Genomic DNA, 21,508 nt, shown 5'->3' on the forward strand with positions numbered 1-21,508 from the left:
GGTTTAAGTAGTTCTAAGTTCTAGGGGACTTATGACCACAGCAGTTGAGTCCCATAGTGCTCAGAGCCATTTGAACCATTTTGAACCGATTTCTCATACACAAACAGCAGTTGACCGGCGCTGCCTGGTGAAACGTTGTTGTGATGCCTCTTGTAAGGAGGAGAAATGCGTACCATCACTTTTCCGACTTTGATAAAGGTCGGATTGTAGTCTATCGCGATTGCGGTTTATCGTATCGCGACATTGCTGCTCGCGTTGGTCGAGATCCAATGACTGTTAGCAGAATATGGAATTGGTGGTTTCAGGAGGGTAATACGGAACGCCGTGCTGGATCCCAACGGCCTCGTATCACTAGCAGTCGAGATGACAGGCATATTATCCGCATGGCTGTAACGATCGTGCAGCCACGTCTCGATCCCTGAGTCAACAGATGAGGACGTTTGCAGGACAACAACCATTTGCACGAACAATTCGACGACGTTTGTAACAGCACGAACATGGTTGCGGTCACCCTTGACGCTGCATCACAGACAGGAGAGCCTGCGATGGTGTACTCAACGACGAACCTGGGTGCACGAATGACAAAACTTCATTTTTTCGTATGAATCCAGGTTCTGTTTACAGCATCATGATGGTCGCATCCGTGTTTGGCGATATCGCGGTAAACGCACATTCGAAGCGTGTATTCGTCATCGCCATATTGGCGTATCACCCGGCGTGATGGTATGGGGTGCCATTGGTTACACGTCTCGGTCACCTCTTGTTCGCATTGACGGCTCTTTGAATAGTGGACGTTACATTTCAGATGTGTTACGACCCGTGGCTCTCCCCTCCATCGATCCCTGCGAAATCCTACATTTCAGCAGGATAATGCACGACCGCATGTTGCAGGTCCTGTACGGGCCTTTCTGGATACAGAAAATGTTCTGCTGCTGCCCTGCCCATGACATTCACCAGATCTCTCACCAATTGAAAACGTCTGGTCAATGGTGGCCGAGCAACTGGCTCGTCACAATACGTCAGTCACTACTCGTGATGAACTGTGGTATCGTGTTGAAGTTGCATGGCAGCTGTACCTGTACACCTCATCCAAGCTCTGTTTGACGCAATGCCCAGGCGTATCAAGGCCGTTATTACGGCCAGAGGTGGTTGTTCTTGATACTGATTTCTCAGGATCTATGCACCCAAATTGCGTGAAAATGTAATCACATGTCAGTTCTAGTATAACATATTAACATATTTGTCCAATGAATACCTGTTTATCATCTGCATTTCTTCTTGGTGTATTGGTGTAGCAATTTTAATTGCTAGTAGTGTAAAAAAAAATAAATAAAAGAGAGCCAGCATTGCAGTTTCGACCATGTAGCCATTATCAAATGGAAATACGACTAACTGCACCTGGCAGCGCCAAAAGGTAAACATCGTCTGACATGACATGACACAGAAGCTGGCTTCATCGCATTGTGTTCCCGATTGAAACCTTCTTGTATTTACAGCTTTGTATTTCATTGTAAATATGTTTCTCGTAATCTGCTTCATTTTTGCTGGCATCTGTAACACTGGCTTGGGTAAATAATTGCATATTGGTTCTGTTTCATATAAAACTGAAATTGGTTCCATCACTTTGCATTCTGTGGACTCATGTCTACTTGTTACTGCTTACTAGTCTGTATGTGGACTGCTCAATTTAAATGCGGTGTAAGTATATTGTTCGTATTCTACGTTCTTTTTGTTCGCACCTGTTTTTTGTATTTTCTTACATGTAATGAACGTTGGGGAGAATGATTCTAGTACACTGATTTCTGAAACTTCCTGGCAGATTAAAACTGTGTGCCGGACCGAGACTCGAACTCGGGACCTTTGCCTTTCGCGGGCAAGTGCTTTACCAACTGAGCTACCCAAGCACGACTCACGCTCCGTCTTCACAGCTGTACTTCTGCCAGTACCACGTCTCCTATCTTCCAAACTTTACAGAAACTCTCCTGCGAACCTGGTTCATATCAGCGCACACTGCGCTGCAGAGTGAAAATCTCATTCTGGAAACACTAATTTCTACTAAAATGTATTGTGTGTACTACCTGTTAATATGTGTGAGCACATTTGCGTACTACTGTTGCATTTTTCGCTTTCGCGAGGAGAAACGCTCTAGTAACTAAGATTACAAAGCATACCCATCTACATGCATACTCTGCAAACCACTGAGAAATGTATGGCGCTGAGTGACAAGATGCAACGCCATTCTAAGCAGAATTACATACTCATTATGTGGCAAGATATAATAAAGTTTAGCACCAATTCTGTCAAAAACTACTAACTTGCAGTTCTCCATTAAATGCGAGAAAGTACGGAAAATGAATACAAGGAAAAATGAAGTAGAATAAAAGCAATACACTGAAAGCCTGCTTGCAATACGTTTAAATCGAGCAATTCTCAAATGGATACATAAGCAGAAACATACGTGCACAAGTTGTAAGTAGCCTGTTTATGTGTTTCTATGTTGGCAGCGCTATGTAGCGCTTTGCATTAATAACTCTGACAACGCTGTGCGCACTCTGTAGGACATTCTGTGGCTGGGTGGACCAAAGACCTTGTAAAAAATAACTAGACTCACTGATGGCGCTGCAGTCGCGGGATAATTTGAACCTTCGGCTGGACGCCATTATAGTGGTTGTAGTCTGATGTGTAGTGTAGTATTGTTGTTTATGAAGACACTGATTCAACGTTGTATATTTGTTGGGGCGTACATACAGTATTTGTTACTCGTAATTCTACTGTCTGTATGTTCCAATCAAAAGAAGTACAATGGTGAAGAGCTGTGCAGCGATTAATTGTACAAATATATTCGAGAAAGGAACGAATATTACGTTTGACAGGTATGTGGATATTTTAAGTTGTTTTGTATGTCAATGCACTTGCTTAATAAATATTTTTGTAACACGATATTAGCATAATGTCTGTGCATCTATTTGCAGGTTTCCTTTCTCAAAACCACAGCTGTTACAAAAATGGTTACACTTTGTCAGAAGGCAAGATTTCCGACCGACAGAATACCATTTTATATGTTCTGATCATTTTGAAGAAAGTTGGCTGATCGGTAGTGTTTTCATGGTCTAGGTTAGGTTGAAACTTGATAATTTGGTCGTGAGTTGCCAAAGCACTATGCCATATATAACGCACTTCTCGTCATAAAATCTAAAGCAAGGTAGAGTCAGAAAATATCTATTAATATAGTGGGCAAATCTTCGAGTATTATGATCCATTTTGCTTACATCTATCGTAAATGAACTACGAAAAATGCTAGGGGTCCAGTACATAACTTTTTGCTACGGCAGATTCCATGTAGTACGTAAGATAAATTCATAAAGTGACTAGTTGCTGTTTGTTCATAAATTAAAAAGTGTATTGTTGTAACGTATTTAAATGAGGCATTATGTTTGTGACCTAACACAAGGGCAGGCATTTTATAACCAAAAGCGATGTATAAACATTCGAACTCCGCGCGCCACTTTACCACTCTAATGGCCGCCGCCCAGCTGTTCAATTTGTCCGCTCTTCACAGTCGACCACTCGTGCGGTTGTGGGGGCCTGGGTCGGACTAGCATTGGAGGTGAACAGCCAGCAGTGATGGAAGTTGGGAGTGAGTAGTCAGCAGTGATGAAGGTTAGAGGTTAATAATTAGCAGTGTTGGAGGTTTGCAGTATTAGCGCGAGCGGGCAGTTTGAATGTGTATCCGTCATGGAAATTTATTACTGATGATTATATAATGTTTTTTTGAACTGGTTGTCACATGATTAGAGTAAAATCTGATAAATACATTGTATGCTCTGCAACAAAATCTTTCCTTCCTAACCACACGACTATTAGTAATTACAGCCTACAGTAGTTAGAATTTTTTATTTAGCTGGCTTTATTGGTGTTTGCTGAATTGCTGTAGTTCGCGTAATGAAGATTTTCTGTGAGGCACGTGACTTATGATATGTATGGGTTATTGTTAGGATTTCTTCTTATTCAGGACCATTCCTTTGTATTAATTATTTGAAGTCAGGTTATCATTTTTGAGCAGTCAGATTGCGTTGCGCTAAAGTATTGTGCGTCAGTATTGAAATGATAAAATAGGAGAGAGACAGTATAGACAATTTCACTCATCAGTTTAAGTAAAAAAATTAAATTAAGCAGTTTCACCTCAGTTATTGCAATTTAAGCAAAATAATTATTAAATTAAGAAGTTTCAAAGTGCACAGAACACCATACGACGAAACCAGCTTCTGTTTTGTATGAATCAAAAACCAATATAGAATCATTTACTCCGCCCAATATTACGCAGGCTAGTAGAAATCAACAGAACACGAGCAATACATTTACAACGCAGTTCAAAGAGTGCAGTACACATCAGGAACCGTAATCAGGAACACAGTGCAGTGAAACCAGCTTCTGTTTTGAACGACCAAAACAGTTATGGATAACGTTAACTAGAGCAATATCAAACGGAGATGATGGAGTGATATACTCGCTGCGCTCCAACTGGCCTTCAGCGGACCAAGATCGAGTTACCGAAAGTCCCTATATGAGTTTTACCCCCGTGGAAATTAGCGCGATGTGTCCTGGGAGTGACTAAGTTCTTTTTTTCCTGTGTGCTTATAAATGTGCAACAAATTATCTGCTTTACGTGATGAACAAGGGGAGAAATAAAACAAGAAGAAAAGCGGGACGGTGAAGCGATACTTTTAGAGCGTCCCTGTGGCTGACAGCTTGGCGTCGCTGGCGGCCGTTTTGGGCGCTCGTCGCCACATCACGATGCGGCCGTTTGGCACACGCGCTGCTCTCGAAGCGAGCGATTAATTACTGAGAATCGGATTTCAAACGGAGCGGCGCGAGAGACAAACGCAGTTCGTGACGCTCCGCGGCCGAATTCCTGATGAACGAGCCGATAAGGCGGGGGCGGCGGCTGCGGCGGCTCTCACGAGCGAAATGCTGGCCTCCCTTCAGGATCTGCTCTTGGCATTCGGACGGCTAGCAACAGGTGCAAGGTGAGGAAATCCCACGGACCCGCCGCTCTCCAAGGACTTCGGTCCTATTGTTTCTCCGTCACCGCTGACTTCTTTGAAGTTCTGTGCTCGTTCCGTGTTTACTACTAGGCTGATTTATAGCTTCCTATTAATAATTTTGCAATATTTCTAAATTACACGCTGTCTGACGGAAATAGAGTTACAGTTCGCTGTGACACTGTCCAGCCACATTAATGTGTCCAATTGTCAGAAGCCTGAAATACCACCTTCCGAAACGTAGACCGCCACGAGACGTGCAGGAAGAGAGTAAGTGACCTTCTGCGAGGTGATGTGGAGCCATGTCGACCCCAGTGCTGTTCCCAGCTCCACTAGGTTCCTCGGTTGAGGATCCATGGCGCGAACAGCCCAATCGAGGTGACCCCAGAGATTCTCGTTCAGGTTTAAATCAGGGGATGGTTCAAATGGCTCTGAGCACTATGGGACTCAACTTACGAGGTCATCAGTCCCCTAGAACTTAGAACTACTCAAACGTAACTAACCTACGGACATCACTCAAATCCATGCGCGAGGCAGGATTCGAACCTGCGACCGTAGCGATCGCGCGGTTCCAGACTGTAGCGCCTAGAACCGCTCGGCCACCCCGGCCGGCTTTAAATCAGGGGAGTTTGGTGGCCAGAGGAATATGGTAAAATCATCTTGGTAATGAAATGAAATGATCGTATGGCATTGTTGGTTGGGAGGCCCTATGCGGGGCAGTTCGGCCGCCGTATCACAAGTTCTCTTTAGCTGACGCCACTTCGGCGACTTGCGAGACAATGATGATGAAATGATGATGAATGACACACAACACCCAGTCACCTCGAGGCAGAGAAAATCCCTGACCCCGCCGGGAATCGAATCTCTTTTTTTTTTTTAACCTATATAGACTTTTATTTACAAAATAAAAATTTTGTTTTACAAATACAGTTTGCATTTTACTTGTTCAGACGAGACAATCCATTCTTTGCTTTTATTTTTCTGTTACTGTCCAGGTAATGATTTCATTTTGTGCTTTTTTTATATTTTTCGAGAGTCTGTCAGTCTGAGTTAGTTAGTAGATTCTTGCGCAGTTTATTATTTCACTTTAGCTTTTTCTGAGTCTTTATGCACTACATTGTACATGTGGCAGAAAGAATTTGGAATAAGCAGTGATTGCACGATCTAGTTATTTACACAGCATAATTAATAAATAAAAGTTGTTTTATGGAAATTTTACTTATTACTAGTTGTGTTATTATTATTATTATTGTTATTATTTTTATATATTTTTGAGTTGTGGATGTGCTCTATTCATTTTAAAATAAAGTTGAATTTTTACTATCTTATTATTAAATCTAGGGTTAGAAAACAAAAACGGAGGCATTTTACGTTGGGTCTTGAAAACGAGATCTTAGTGGGATATGCACTACACATGAATTCAGTTTGACAGAAATATTAACGAGTGTATCAACTGTCAGCGGTTGTTTGGTGAGCATAGTGGTATCCAAAGGGGAACACTCATGAAAAACTATCTTAACATATTAAACAAACCATGATAAAAGAAAAGGACATTACCCTTATAGCGAATTATTAAAACTATTTTTTTTATCAGATTGAGCAAAGAGCAATACACTAGGAAGCATTGGACGGTGTAATCGTAGAGGTAGTTTGATACCGGGACGCCGTGCGCGGGAAGCGAGAACGCTACCGCAAGACCACGAGCTGCGGACATCGTCTTGGTGCCTTTCAACCCATGCACACAAACCCGCGAGCTGTGTGACGTGTTCCATTGTCCTGCTGGTAGATGCCATCGTGCCAAGAAAAAAAAAAGTACATTTATGGATGGACGTGGTTCCCCAAGGACAGATGCATACTTGGGTCGATGCATTGTACCTACCAGAATGACGAGATCACCCAGTGACTGCCCTCCGGCCTGGAGCCTTCAGATGATTCTTGCAGTGTTTTCTTTCAGAAGTTTCACGCCGTACACGTGAGCAGCCGTCTGTCCCATGAAGCATAAAACACGATTCATCTCAAAATAGCACCTTTCGCCACTCAGTGGACGTCCAGTTGCAGTTTTGGCTTGCAGTCTTCGTCGCCGATGAACAGCAGTCAGCGTGTGTGCATGATCGAGGCGCCTGCTGTGGAGGCTTGTATGCAGCAACGTTTCGCTGAACGGTCGTTGAGGGGACATTTTTGGTAGCCCTTTGGTTTATATGGGCAGTCAGCTGCTCAACAGTTGCGTCTCTATTCGCCCGTCCGGCCGGAGTGGCCGTGCGGTTCTAGGCGCTACAGTCTGCAGCCGAGCGACCGCTGCGGTCGCAGGTTCGAATCCTGCCTCGGGCATGGGTTTGTGTGATGTCCTTAGGTGAGTTAGGTTTAATTAGTTCTAAGTTCTAGGGGACTTATGACCTCATAAGTTAAGTCCTATAGTGCTAAGAGCCATTTGAACCATTCTTTTCGTCCGTAAATATTTCTGGAGTCGTCGTCCGCGCACTGCCAACACACTTTATATACCCTCCACTACTAGTGCTGCTACCTGCCTTATGTGAGTGATTACTGGACGTTGACATGGAACATAGGCGGTGGTCACATTGATGTGACTGGATCCCGGATACCGATCGTCGGCGAGCATGGCGGGGAAACGTCCCATTGTTCTAACGTTTTGGTGAGATACAGCGATGTTACTCCCGGCATCATGCTGTGGGGAATGATCAAGTATAACTTCAGATCACGGCTGTAGCGATTGAGGTGGCCTGACAGCAAACCAATACGTCACGAAGACCATGACTCCTCATATGTTGTACAAAAAATGTTTTGCATCACCTCAGTTCCAAGAGTTTCGGAACCTGTACACAAAATTGGAATAGAGGTCAACATAAACATCATTTCAGTTCTTTTTATTGCTCATGGAAAAACACACATTGCGTGTCGTACCACCATATAGCGAGAACTTCAGAGGTGGTGGTCCAGATTGCTGTACACACCGGTACCTCCAATACCCAGTAGCACGTCCTCTTGCATCGATGAATTCCTGTATTCGTCGTGGCATACTGTCCACAAGTTCATCAAGGTACTGTTGGTCCAAATTGTCCCACTTTTCAACGGCGATTCGGCGTAGATCCATCAGAGTGGTTGGTCTGTCACGTCATCCATAAACAACCCTTTTCAGTCTATCCCATGCATGTTGCGATAGGGTTCATGTCTTGAGAACATGCTGGCCACTCTAGTCGAGCGATGTCGTTATCCTGAAGGAAGTCAATCACAACATGTCCACGATGGGGGCGCGAATTGTCGTCCATAAAGACGAATTCCTCGCCCATATGCTGCTGATATGGTTGCACTATTGGTCGGAGGACGGCATTCACGTATCGTACAGCCGTTACGGTGCCTTCCCTGACCACCAGCGTAGTACGTCGGCTCAACATAATGACACCCGAAAACAGCAGGGAACCGTCCACCTTGGACAATGTGTCTAAGGCGTTCGGCCTGACCGGGTTGCCTCCAAACACGTCTCTGACGATTGTCTCGTTGAAGGCATACGCGACACTCATCAGTGAAGAGAACGTGATGTCAGTCCTGAGCGGTCCATTCGGCGATGTTGTTGGGCCATTGTGTACCGCGCTGCACGGTGTCGTGGTTGCAAAGATAAACCTCGCCATGGACGTCGAGAGTGAAATTGAGCATCATGCAGCCTATTGCGCACAGTTTGAGTCGTAAGACGACGTCCTGTAGCTGCACAAGAAACATTATTCAACATGGTGGCGTTGCTGCCAGGGTTCCTCCGAGCCATAATCCGTAGGTAGCGGTCATCCACTCCAGTAGTAGCCCTTGGGCGGCCTCATCGAGGGATGTCCTGTCTCTCTTGTATCTCCTCCATTTCCGAACAACATCGCTTTGGTTCACTCCGAGACGCCTGGACATTTCCCTTGTTGAGAGTCCTTCCTGGCACAAACTAACAATGCGGGCGCGATCGAACCGCGGTATTGACCGTCTAGACATGGTTATACTACAGACAACACGAGCCGTGTACCTCCTTCCTGGTGGAATGACTTGAACTGATCGGCTGTCGCACCCTCTCCGTCTAATAGGCGCTGCTCATGCATGGTTGTTTACATTTTTGGGCGGGTTTAGTGATATCTCTGAAAAGTCAAAGGATCTGTGTGATACAGTATCCACAGTCAATGTCTATTTTCAGGAGTTCTGGGAACCGGGGTGAGGCAAAACGTTGTTGATGTGTGTAAATTATGGGTCAGTATCATGATCGATTTTTCGATAGGAAAACGGTCGACCTCACATGGCACGTCTCTCTACGATTTGTCTGTTGAATGTAGAGGTACTCCCACAGCCAGCAAGATCGCCATATTGGTCCCCGTGTGTGAGGTCGACTCGATCGTCACCTCGGTCCCAGTTTCAGTATCCACAGTAACTAGAGAGCCAGCTTGCCTTAGGAGGAGTTACAACGGCCTAATGCCATCCTTCCCAAACGAATCAATGGCTGTATCCAGGCGAAAAGTGATGCAACGTCATACTGACATGTGGGCTGATAATGCCAAGTCCTTTGTAAATTTGACTCGATTTTGTAATCACACACGTCACTTTCCCTCTCATCCTATGAAGTTTCATTTCGTTTCTCCTCCCATTTTGTGGGCTTGACTTTTGTTGTCAGGGAAGTACGAAATGTTTATATCTCCACGTTCCCGCAAGTTAAACAGTGAGCTCGTCGTCGATGGGGTGTAAACTAATATTGGTATGGTTGCACGAGGCTTTTCCGATGGACTAGTTGCAAAAATTGTTCTTGGGCGAAGTCCCCATAATATTTTATCGGCGGAGCTGACCGTCTCCTCTAGGTGCAAGGGACACACACGGTCATAACAGCTGTCACCATCCCTCGCAAAGAAGTAGCGTGCTCAGGACATTGGCTGGCGCATGTCAGACAAAGAGCTGGAAGAAAGTGAAGGATAGACAGGAATGGCTGTCTTCCCGTGTGTCGGTGGTCTGTGTTTGAAACTAGAAGAAACATAAGGTTATGCGCCTTCCGTCCGCCAAAAATAGTCGTCTAGATTCATTTAAGGTAACTTGTCTGTGTATCCGCTTCAAATTTTTTTTCTTCTTAAATCGCTATTTATTTTAGCAGATAGTGGTTAAAAGAACTGAACTGATCATCAGGAAGTTGTTCAAAAATCAACTTAAAGATCACTCGGTGTACGTCCACAACCTTGTTCGCACTACTTGCACGCGTCAGTGTTGTCATTAGACTCCTGCTCGAGAAACATATACCATACAACTGTTTTTCAAGTTGGCAGACCTGGTAAAAGGTACGCTTTGCGATGATCTTATGTTTCCCTTGAATATCTTTGCTTCTCGAGCGTTGTTTTCCTTACGGACGTTTCTGTAGTTCAAAGTTGCTGCTATTTTATCTTGCTCGAACGTTGTAATGCCTGCAATTGTTTCAATGCGGGGCAATCAGCAGGTGTGAAGTTCTACAGTTGCTAGGAATATATTCTAGTTTTAACAGGAAAAAGTCATTGTTGGCAACTGATTCCACGAGAGTGGCCGAAGCTGAAAATGGGCCCTTCAGGCAAATAGAGAGGCCAGAATTAACAAGGACAAACAAGAAAAGGAATAGGCAAGATGAGGAAGACGTAAACCAAGAATACTATGCAATTGGAGTATATTAGGCACAACAGAGATGAGTCATAGTTCAAATACAACACTAAATTGAATTTCCCAGGAATTAAATTTCGTGGCATGTGTATTTTATGCACAGAAAATATATTTTTGAGCTGGAGGTCTGATTTTTTTTGACGTTTAAGGGTACAATTTGGAGGAAAGTAAACTGCAGACACTAATGTATTATCAACAGGAAAGAAAATACATACTGATTAGTTATAAACAAAGTAACCATAATTTTGATTATTAGGTTTAAACATTTCTAGAATAAAAACTTGTGACTGAAATGAAATTATTGCAGACATGTTGTTAATGTTTACTTAAAGTTGCAAGTATCTGAGTAAGATAGTTAGTCAGTGCATAGGTTCCAAGTATGGACCGGCATATAAAAATATAATTTACAGATCATCTCAAAAAAATTGTAATGTAGTCAACGTATTAATTGTGTATCTAAATGTTCAGCAACACAATGCTACAGTTTTCATTCTACTAAGAGTTCAAGTTTTTTTTTACTTAGAGCCGTGTAAATTTTACGAAAATTGTTGCTATTTTTCCAGGCGTTCATAGGCAAGTTACCTTAACGACAGCATTGTCTTGAGAAGACCTGCTGTTTATAAGATTCCATCTAACTGCGGGAAGCTATACAGCGGACAGTCTTGTCAGACTATAGAAGATAGGTGCGTTGAACATCGAATAGACTCACGTATGTGTAAAGCAGAGAAATGTATAGTGTCCACATTGCCTCAGTGCAGGGTACAATAATGACTGCAAAAGTGCTAAAATTGTCTCATGGAGTCCTCATACTGGAACAGAGTAATTAAAGAAGCGGTCGAATTTCGCATCTCAACGAAGTGCAACACATACGCAAGTTTCTAACTTAGCGCAGCATGAGATCCAGCGCTAGCAGTTCGTGGCATGACGCTTTGTTGGCGACTTACTAACTCCGATAGCAGCGACGAGGATGGCTGTACGCCACTGCGGACCGTATTTCCGCATGCGGCTTCCGACAGAGGAAGCTGGGTCGACCTGGTGGTAGTGCACGCTTACACCGATGTCCTTGGTTCTTCATCTGACAAGTGGCGTAGCCATCCTTCACACTACCTATCAGAAATGCTTCGCAGTTGACCATCGAATTTGGCGCCTCACGCCTGGATAGGAAACTGGAGTCATAGTTCAACAGAAAGCAAGGAAAAGCCACTCGATCCCCGAAAAGCTATCAACCGATAATCATACTCTGCGGAATACACAATGTGTTCGAGCGTCTCTTTCTGCGACGCCGACTAGACCGTGTGGAAAACCTTTTATCATATGTCCATTTCGAATTCCGGAAAGCTCATTCTACAACCCACCAAGTGCTTCTCTTGGCGAAGAATGCAGTGAAGACCTTCGATCACCACGAGTTCCATGCAACGGTGTTGCTCGACGTCATCAGAGGTTGCGACTCCTCGTGGTATGAAGATCTATAGTATGAGTTACTAATACAGGGAGTCACAGCACCACATGTGAGATCACTGTGCAACTTCTGGGATGGAGGTACTTTCCATGTACAAGCTGCCGTCAGAATGTCATCACGACGGTTCATCGCCACCGTTTGGCGACATCCTATGTACGCTGTATACGGCAGACATCCCTAGAGGACAACGGGTGAAGCTAACCATATACGCTGATGATAGGTGGCCTATACGTTCATGACACGTCACGTGCATAAGGAGCCTTAATCCAAAGATAATGCAACGAAAATTCACATGGCGATAAACCAACTCAGCTATTGGGTGACAAAATGGAGACCAGATTTCAATCAAATAACCGCAAGCGGTCATCATTACGATGCGGTTGGTACCAGCAGCTCTGCCGCCCGTCAACGTCAGGGGAACAGGAGTAAACTGGGCATCATCTGTCCGATACCTTCGTGCCACGCTGGACAGACGTCCAACATGGCACCAAAATCCAGAACAATTTCCCACACAAGCGACTGTCATTTGGTTGCTCGTACCCCTTTCCCTCCCTCAAATGTGTATTTCTTTTCGTTCCTTGGGCTTTTAGCACTACTTTGAAAAATAAACCTAAATCTAGTGATAGTGGAAATGTGTTGTTTTCTGTGCTACCTTTGTTACACTGTGCGCACAAATTTTTCTCCACGGATGCCTCTGGCGGCCGCATGTGTCGCTGGGCCCAGTGTTAACTATCTATGTCCCGATTCATCCCTGTCAGATGAATCAATCCGCATGCAAACCTCAATTCGCTCTCAAGAACAACATCTGACAAGAGAATGGTCCAATTCGACATGTCGAAACAAGGGCCGCTGACGAAATATCGATATATCGAAAATGCCTACAAATTTTATCGATTAATACCAGCGGGTTCCGTCTGCTGGTACATCGATATCGAAACTGCAATGTAAAGTGCCATATTTCTATTTTATATTTTTTTCGCAATTATCGATAAATATTTGAAGTTCTTCTTTTGCAATTGTAGACCATAATTTTACTTTCACTGTGTGAAGGAGACTTAGTACTTTTTGAGCTTTCATCACGTCCAGTATTTCTCTTTGCCTGTGTGTTGCTACAAATAAGAAAGAAGAAGTCCGATTGCACCGGGGGGGGGGGGGGGGGTGTTTCCGGTGTAAATGGAATATGGAATAACAAGATACCCGATGTGACGAAACTCAGACCAGTTGCGTTAAAAAACAATTTTTAACGCAACTAGTGTGCTATTTCTTCGCATGAGCGTTCTTAAAAACAGTTGCTGAAACTTATGCACGAAAAATTAATTGACAACATTGGCCTTTGCGGTGGGCGGAGACATGTGAGGGGAAATGCTGACGTAATCGGCGCTCGGTGCTACCGACAGAAACTGGAACGTTTAGTTTCATCAGGCAATTTTGACGATAAAACTGCTAGGTTTCTGGCGTTTGCAGAAATGAAAAAACAGGCAAGTCGACATGAAGCGTTCCAGACAAATCCGACACGTGACGAAACCGAACGATGGACCGATCGGACACCTTTTACTGTGCCACTCACCTGCAGTTACCATTGCTAGCAAAGTGGCTACAGCCAAGAGTGAACGTGCATCGTTTTCCTTTCAGTTCTTGCTCTAAGGGGGATAAGAAGGCTGGTAGTCCGTTGATGTACGGAATACCTAATAACAAATCAATACTTAACTATATAGCTCTGAAACTGGCCTATACTTACAATGTGCAGCCTATATTTCTTTTTTCTTTTTTGTGTTACGTAGATATTTCGATATATCGATAACATTTTCGATATGTCGAGGGCTTAAGATGATACTTTTTTAAATATCTGTATATCGGTTACCTGATATTTTTAAAAGTATCAACTGTCCTAATCGAAAGCTACTATGAATTTTTTTACGTAGGAAGAATACACTTTAATAAAAGCACTGCCAAAATTTTGACTGCTAAGGCGCACTGCAACAGTTTCAAATATTGAAATAACTCATTTGTGCCACACAAAGAACCGCCTATAACAGCGTTTGTACAGCCCAACCTGCAGACCGTGCGATTCGGTGAATGAGAAGAAGCAGCTACGACAAGAGCGCGCAGCGCCGCGTAGCGTGGCTGGGTGTTGTGTGCTGTCCTTAGGTTAGTTAGGTTTAAGTAGTTCTAAGTTCTAGGGGACTGATGACCATAGATGTTAAGTCCCATAGTGCTCAGAGCCATTTGAACCATTTTTGAGCCGCGTAGCGTAAATATCCGGTGTGCACATATGCCAATTTGAAGTACCTAAAGCCTGGTTCACACGGGAGGAAATGGAAGCGAACGCAAGGCAATGAGCACTCAAAGAAAATTCGGCAGTGTTCACTACCATTCACTTGTATCTCTGTGTAAAAGCGTTTAAACTAGAGGGAACGGAAAAGAACGCGAGACAACGAACGTCTCGTTATTGTGAAGAAAAGCTGAAATTTACACTCTGCTTGTCGGACCTGCAGATCTAGGGCGCCTGTACGGTAGCTCAACGTTTTCGGTCAGAGGGCCGGCTAAAGTATTCAATGATGAACTGAATTAAGGGGGTGTCCTGTGACGTCGGCCCATATCAGATGACGAGAACAATGACGATCAAAATTAAGGGGAAAAAGCGGTAAAGTGTTTGCTGAAAACCCACGGAGCACGGGATCGAATCCCGGTTGGACCATTCATTTTTCATTCCACTTTTGAACCTAGCACGATCAGATGCTACAGCTCCACTAGGTATCATTTCTCCAGCCGCCTGGAGCGTTACGAATCTGGCAATTTTCAACATTTTTTGTAAATACTTGCAGTGAGTCTTAGCAGCAAAAAGTTTTAACAAGATGGCTCTGAGCACTATGGGACTTAACATCGGAGGTCATCAGTCCACTAGAACTTAGAACTACTTAAACCTAACTAACCTAAGGACATCACACACATCCTTGCCCGAGACAGGATTCGAACCTGCGACCGTAGCAGTCGCGCGGTTCCGGACTGAAGCGCCTAGAACCGCGGCCGACAAAGTTTTAACAGTGCGTTTCCTTAGAGGTATTCTTCTTTTATAAAAAATTTCAAGGCAGGTTGAGTCGTAGAACGCAGTACAGGGTAGTAGCCCCTTCATATGTTATACAGAGGCTACAATATAGTATAATGAAAATCCTGTTACTCTCAGTTTTACTTAATGTAATTTCTAGAAATGTTGTATACGTGTCTCTCTTCAGTTATTGTATAAACGTATAGTTATAATAAATCATTTACAATGAAAAATGAATAGAAATTACATGATATAATATAATCAGTGAAATGTCAATTAATTATGCGTCATAACACCATGGAAATGATCGACGATGAAGTCACGTCGTGGAGATAATGTGTCAGCATATGGTATATTTATGTAATTGACGGCGCAAGTATTCTCATCGACGTAATTTGTCCACGTACAATACGAAACCATGAAAAACAGGAGTTCCCAGAGTAAGTTTATGACTACTTATAATGACACTTCTCTGTGATATTTAATTTCGTAACAGGCCAGTGACAAGCGTCGCCTTTGATCAGCCACTTCGTTAGAAATTCCATCCATAAGCAACAATTCCAGTGTCGTACTGCAAGATAATTCACGGCGAATAATCGCGTGTGTTATTCGACCGAATACCTTAACAGCACTGATTGTACCTATGTTAAACGCAAAGACGCACCGAAGCTAATAGAGCTGCTTGAAACAACAGGGGAGCGACCCTGGTTTGTTACCGAACGCGTCTCGACTTGCTTGGGGAACTGAGTGTTAATACACTCCTGGAAATGGAAAAAAGAACACATTGACACTGGTGTGTCAGACCCACCATACTTGCTCCGGACACTGCGAGAGGGCTGTACAAGCAATGATCACACGCACGGCACAGCGGACACACCAGGAACCGCGGTGTTGGCCGTCGAATGGCGCTAGCTGCGCAGCATTTGTGCACCGCCGCCGTCAGTGTCAGCCAGTTTGCCGTGGCATACGGAGCTCCATCGCAGTCTTTAACACTGGTAGCATGCCGCGACAGCGTGGACGTGAACCGTATGTGCAGTTGACGGACTTTGAGCGAGGGCGTATAGTGAGCATGCGGGAGGCCGGGTGGACGTACCGCCGAATTGCTCAACACGTGGGGCGTGAGGTCTCCACAGTACATCGATGTTGTCGCCAGTGGTCGGCGGAAGGTGCACGTGCCCGTCGACCTGGGACCGGACCGCAGCGACGCACGGATGCACGCCAAGACCGTAGGATCCTACGCAGTGCCGTAGGGGACCGCACCGCCACTTCCCAGCAAATTAGGGACACTGTTGCTCCTGGGGTATCGGCGAGGACCATTCGCAACCGTCTCCATGAAGCTGGGCTACGGTCCCGCACACCGTTAGGCCGTCTTCCGCTCACGCCCGAACATCGTGCAGCCCGCCTCCAGTGGTGTCGCGACAGGCGTGAATGGAGGGACGAATGGAGACGTGTCGTCTTCAGCGATGAGAGTCGCTTCTGCCTTGGTGCCAATGATGGTCGTATGCGTGTTTGGCGCCGTGCAGGTGAGCGCCACAATCAGGACTGCATACGACCGAGGCACTCAGGGCCAACACCCGGCATCATGGTGTGGGGAGCGATCTCCTACACTGGCCGTACACCACTGGTGATCGTCGAGGGGACACTGAATAGTGCACGGTACATCCAAACCGTCATCGAACCCATCGTTCTACCATTCCTAGACCGGCAAGGGAACTTGCTGTTCCAACAGGACAATGCACGTCCGCATGTATCCCGTGCCACCCAACGTGCTCTAGAAGGTGTAAGTCAACTATCCTGGCCAGCAAGATCTCCGGATCTGTCCCCCATTGAGCATGTTTGGGACTGGATGAAGCGTCGTCTCACGCGGTCTGCACGTCCAGCACGAACGCTGGTCCAACTGAGGCGCCAGGTGGAACTGGCATGGCAAGCCGTTCCACAGGACTACATCCAGCATCTCTACGATCGTCTCCATGGGAGAATAGCAGCCTGCATTGCTGCGAAAGGTGGATATACACTGTACTAGTGCCGACATTGTGCATGCTCTGTTGCCTGTGTCTATGTGCCTGTGGTTCTGTCAGTGTGATCATGTGATGTATCTGACCCCAGGAATGTGTCAATAAAGTTTCCCCTTCCTGGGACAATGAATTCACGGTGTTCTTATTTCAATGTCCAGGAGTGTATATGAGATCTACAGTGCAACCTGAACATGCAATGCTTGCTGTCGGCAACACATCGGAAACCAACCGCAGTGGCACTTCGTAAGCCAATCGTGACGACAGTCTGTGGTGAGGCGCGATAACACACTGCCATCGTCTTAAATGAATTCGCCAGCGCAGCGCCACAGCCCGCTTACGTAAGCTGTATCGACGTTCGGGCCCAGGCGCGCAGTCCGGTTTCCTTGATGTGTACCAAAGGTTACACATTATCTGGCACATTCCTTCGGTAGCTCAGTTGGTAGAGCGGTGGACTGTAGTGGTTGAATGGCAGTTATCCATAGGTCGCTGGTTCAAATCCGGCCCGAAGGAAAATGTTTTTATTTTAAACTTTCGTGTCCTCTCACATATTGTGACATAACAACGGATTATTCCAACTGGATTATGTCTGATTACGGTGACAATATTCCTCGGAAAACAGTGAATAAAATAGTAAATTGTGGCCACTTTGCAGTTGAAAGCCGCACAAGCTGAACTGTAACCAAACATTACATTATTATGTTTCAGATACGTAGTGTAAATCAGAGAAAAAGGAATTTCAGTTTTAACCCAAAGCAACTAAAATCTTTCAGAGTGTTCTCTATCACTCAAAAGATGGAAACGCAATCCACAGGGAGCGTATTTAACATACACTTATTAACAGGGAGAAATGGAAGAGGGCGTAGACGAAAATGAAATGGGAGACATGTTACTGCGAGAAGAATTTGACAGAGCACTGAAGGAATTAAGTCGAAACGAGACCATGTAAGTAGACGACATTTCGTTAGAACTACTGATAGCCTTGGGAGAGCCAGCCATTATAAAACTGTTCCATCTGCTGATCAAGATGTATGAGACAGGCGAAATACGCTCAGACTTCAAGAAGACTATAATAATACCAATCCCAAGAAAGCAGGTGCTGGCATTATCGAACTATCAGTTTGCTAAATGGTGACTGCAAAATACTAACACGAATTCTTTGCGCAAGAAGGAAGAAACTGGTACATGCCGACCTCGGGTAAGATCAGTTTGGATTTCGGAGAAATTTGGGAACAGACGAGGCAATATTGACCCTACGACTTGCCTTAGAAAAAAGTTTAAGAAATCAAACGTATTTTTATAGCGTTTGTAGACTTAGAGAAAGCTTTTGACAATGTTGACTAAATATTATTTTTGAAGTCCTACAGGTAGCAGTGCAAAAGACAGGGAGCGGAAGGTTATACACAACTTGTACAGAAACCAGATGGCAGTTACAAGAGTCGAGGGACATGAAAGGGAAACTGGTTGAGAAGGGAGTTAGACAGGGTTGTAGCCTATCCCCGATATTATTCAGTCTGTACCATGAGCAAGCAGTAAGGAATACCAAAGAAAAATTTGGATCAGGAATTAAAGTTCAGGAAGAAGAAATAAAAACCTTGGGGTTTGCCGTTGAGTTCGTAATTCTGTCAGAGACAGGAAAGGACTTAAATGAACAGTTCAAATGAATGGACAGTGTCTTGAAAAGAGGACATAGGATGACCATCAACAAAAACAAAAGAAGGATAATGAAGTGTAGTGGGATTAAATCAGGTGATGCTGAAGTAATTAGATTAGGAAACAATACATTTAAAGTAATAGATGAGTTTTGCTATTTAGACAGCAAGATGAGCAATAATGGCGAAATAGAGATGATACAAAATATAGACTGGCAGTGGTATGAAAAGGGTTTCTCAAGAACACAAATTTGTTAACATCGAATATAGATTTCAGAGTCAGGAAGTCTTTTCTGAAGGTATTTGTCTGGAGGACAGATTCTGAGACATCGAGGTACCGCCAGTTTTTTGTTGGAGGGAAGTGTGGCTGGTAAAAATGATAGAGGGAGACCACAAGATGAATACTGTAAGCAAACTCAGAAGGATCTAGTAGTTATTCTGAGATGAAGAGGCTTGCACAGAGTAGAGTAGCATAGAAAGCTGCATCAAACTAGTCTTCAGACTGAAGACCACAACAAAAACATTAACAGGACCGTTTCGAAAACATTTTTTCCGCACGAGCGACCTATCATTTGGCACCCTCACCCCAACCTTATTTTCCCTCGTACACTTTCGCTCCTATCGGCTTTCAAAACAATTTGTAATAAGCACTGTGTAGAAACGTTGCCCCTCTCAGCTTAACGCCCCAAGCAACCGTTACTAATTTTGATACGTCCTGTATAGAAAATCTTACAGAAATCTCAGCTTGGCATTCCAAGCGACGGCTTGTGTCGTTTGGGCCTTAAACCGACCCGGAAGACGAGGCACAAACCCTGAACAACTCAGAATTACGCCCAGCTCTCAACCCACTCTCTATACTGCCTACCAATGTCTGCCTTGTAATCTAAAAGTGCCAAATACTTCTCTTCGAGTATGCAGCAGCTGCTCGGGGCAATGCTGCCGACACCCACTTCCGACAGCTGCAACGAATCCAGGACAGGACTCTGCTACTGGCTCTGTACCTTCGTCGGGACTCCCCATAGCGAGAACTACACCTACTGGCCGAAGCATCGCAGCTGAAAGGACGACATCGAGTAACTTCCAGGAAGTTCTACCAAAAGACTATTAGCTCTGCAAATACAAGGGTTGGAACTTTAATAGTGGCAACTATTTATGTACAGCTCGTACAAAATAGATACGTGTTTCAAAGTTTTACTGACCTTCAGAGTAGTCACCAGTATTGTGTATAACCAGTTGCAAGCGATGTGGAAATCATAGGATACTCTTAGCAGTGCCAGTTGTGTTGACAGTTCGAGCGGTGCGGTCTATTGCCGGACGAATTTGTGGCATTTCTGAAGCGAATGCCGTGAAGTGTTTCCTTTAGTTTAGAAATCGAATTGAAGTCACGAAGGTTTAAGTCACGCGAGTGCAGTAGGTGGTATAGCATTTAGCAGCCCCATCAGTCAAACAAATCAGTAACAGCTTGCACTGTACTTGCTTGAGCATTGTCCTGCAAAATGATGGTCAGGTCCTGCAGAAAATGTCATCAATTCTGTCTCTAAGGTGGTCGTAGGTTGTGTTCCAAAAATGAATAGTATATAGACAGAAGTGATGACACTTTCGTACGTTCAACTCGATTTCTAAACTGAAGGAAACACTTCACGGCATTCGCTTCAGAACTGCTGCAAATTCGTCGGGCAATAGACCGCGCCGCTCGAACTGTCAACACAACTGGCACTGCTAAGGGTATCCTACGACTTCAACACCACTGGCAACGGGTTATACACAATGTTGGTGACTACTTTGAAGGTCAGTAAAACTTTGAAACACGTATCTATTGCCGCCCGGAGTGGCCGAGCGGTTCTAGGCGCTACAGTCTGGAACCGTGCGACCGCTACGGTCGCAGGTTCGAATCCTGTCTCGGGCATGGATGTGTGTGATGTCCTTAGGTTAGTTGGGTTTAAGTAGTTCTAAGTTCTAGGGGACTGATGACCTCAGAAGTTAAGTCCCATAGTGCTCAGAGCCATTTGAACCATTTTGAACGTATCTATTTTGTACGAGCTGTAAATAAATAGTTGCCACTAATGAAGTTCCAACCCTCGTATAAGCATCAGAAACCTGGGACGTAAAGTGGTACCGGTTCGCTCTACGGTGACCAAGAGCGATAATAATAATAATAATAATAACAATATGAAAAAACCACTACGTATGTAGCAGTGATAGGTCCCACCAAACTTGCTACAAATAATGGAAGCCATACGCAAAGAACAGGCGTAAAACCACGTCAGAAGATTGAAGATAAAACATAAATTGTTGAAACATCATACTAAACTGAAAGTTCAGAGCTTCCAGTATTGATGCTCGCGACGTCGTCGTAGCTCAGCAGTCTGTTTGTCGCGTCTGAAGACGTCTGTCAGATGCGACGGTCAAATATTGGAAGGATTTGACAACGACATCCGACGTTTCGCCCGAGAGTCGATTCTACGAGGGCGTACTGAAAAGTAATGCCTCCGAATTTTTATACGAAAACGCTTAAAAGCTTTTAAATGAAATAAAATAACATTCTACAATACACCTCTGCGTGGACTGCTGCGAGCGTCACCGTGCGACGACCGCAGGTCAAATGCACCGCATGGTCATACCCCGAGGTGATTTAAACCCGAAAACCT

The 21,508-nt window shown here is 44.5% G+C and overlaps 2 protein-coding genes and 1 non-coding gene across 3 annotated transcripts in view; 2 read left to right on the top strand and 1 right to left on the bottom strand.

Annotated features, from left to right (window-relative positions):
- The window catches only part of LOC126101410 (uncharacterized), a 667,375-nt gene that overhangs the window by 413,779 nt on the left and 232,088 nt on the right, over positions 1-21,508 (top strand). The window lies entirely within an intron of this gene.
- LOC126100182 (superoxide dismutase [Cu-Zn]-like) overlaps positions 1-21,508 on the bottom strand; it is a 138,644-nt gene that overhangs the window by 67,025 nt on the left and 50,111 nt on the right. The gene's annotated exons all lie outside the window — the stretch shown is intronic.
- On the top strand, positions 17,633-17,721 carry Trnay-gua (transfer RNA tyrosine (anticodon GUA)). The gene is given in 2 exon segments: positions 17,633-17,669; positions 17,686-17,721. It is a non-coding gene; the product is annotated as a tRNA-Tyr (tRNA).

Source organism: Schistocerca cancellata, chromosome 9 (assembly GCF_023864275.1).
Source record: "Schistocerca cancellata isolate TAMUIC-IGC-003103 chromosome 9, iqSchCanc2.1, whole genome shotgun sequence".
In the NCBI taxonomy this organism is placed as follows: Eukaryota; Metazoa; Arthropoda; class Insecta; order Orthoptera; family Acrididae; genus Schistocerca; species Schistocerca cancellata.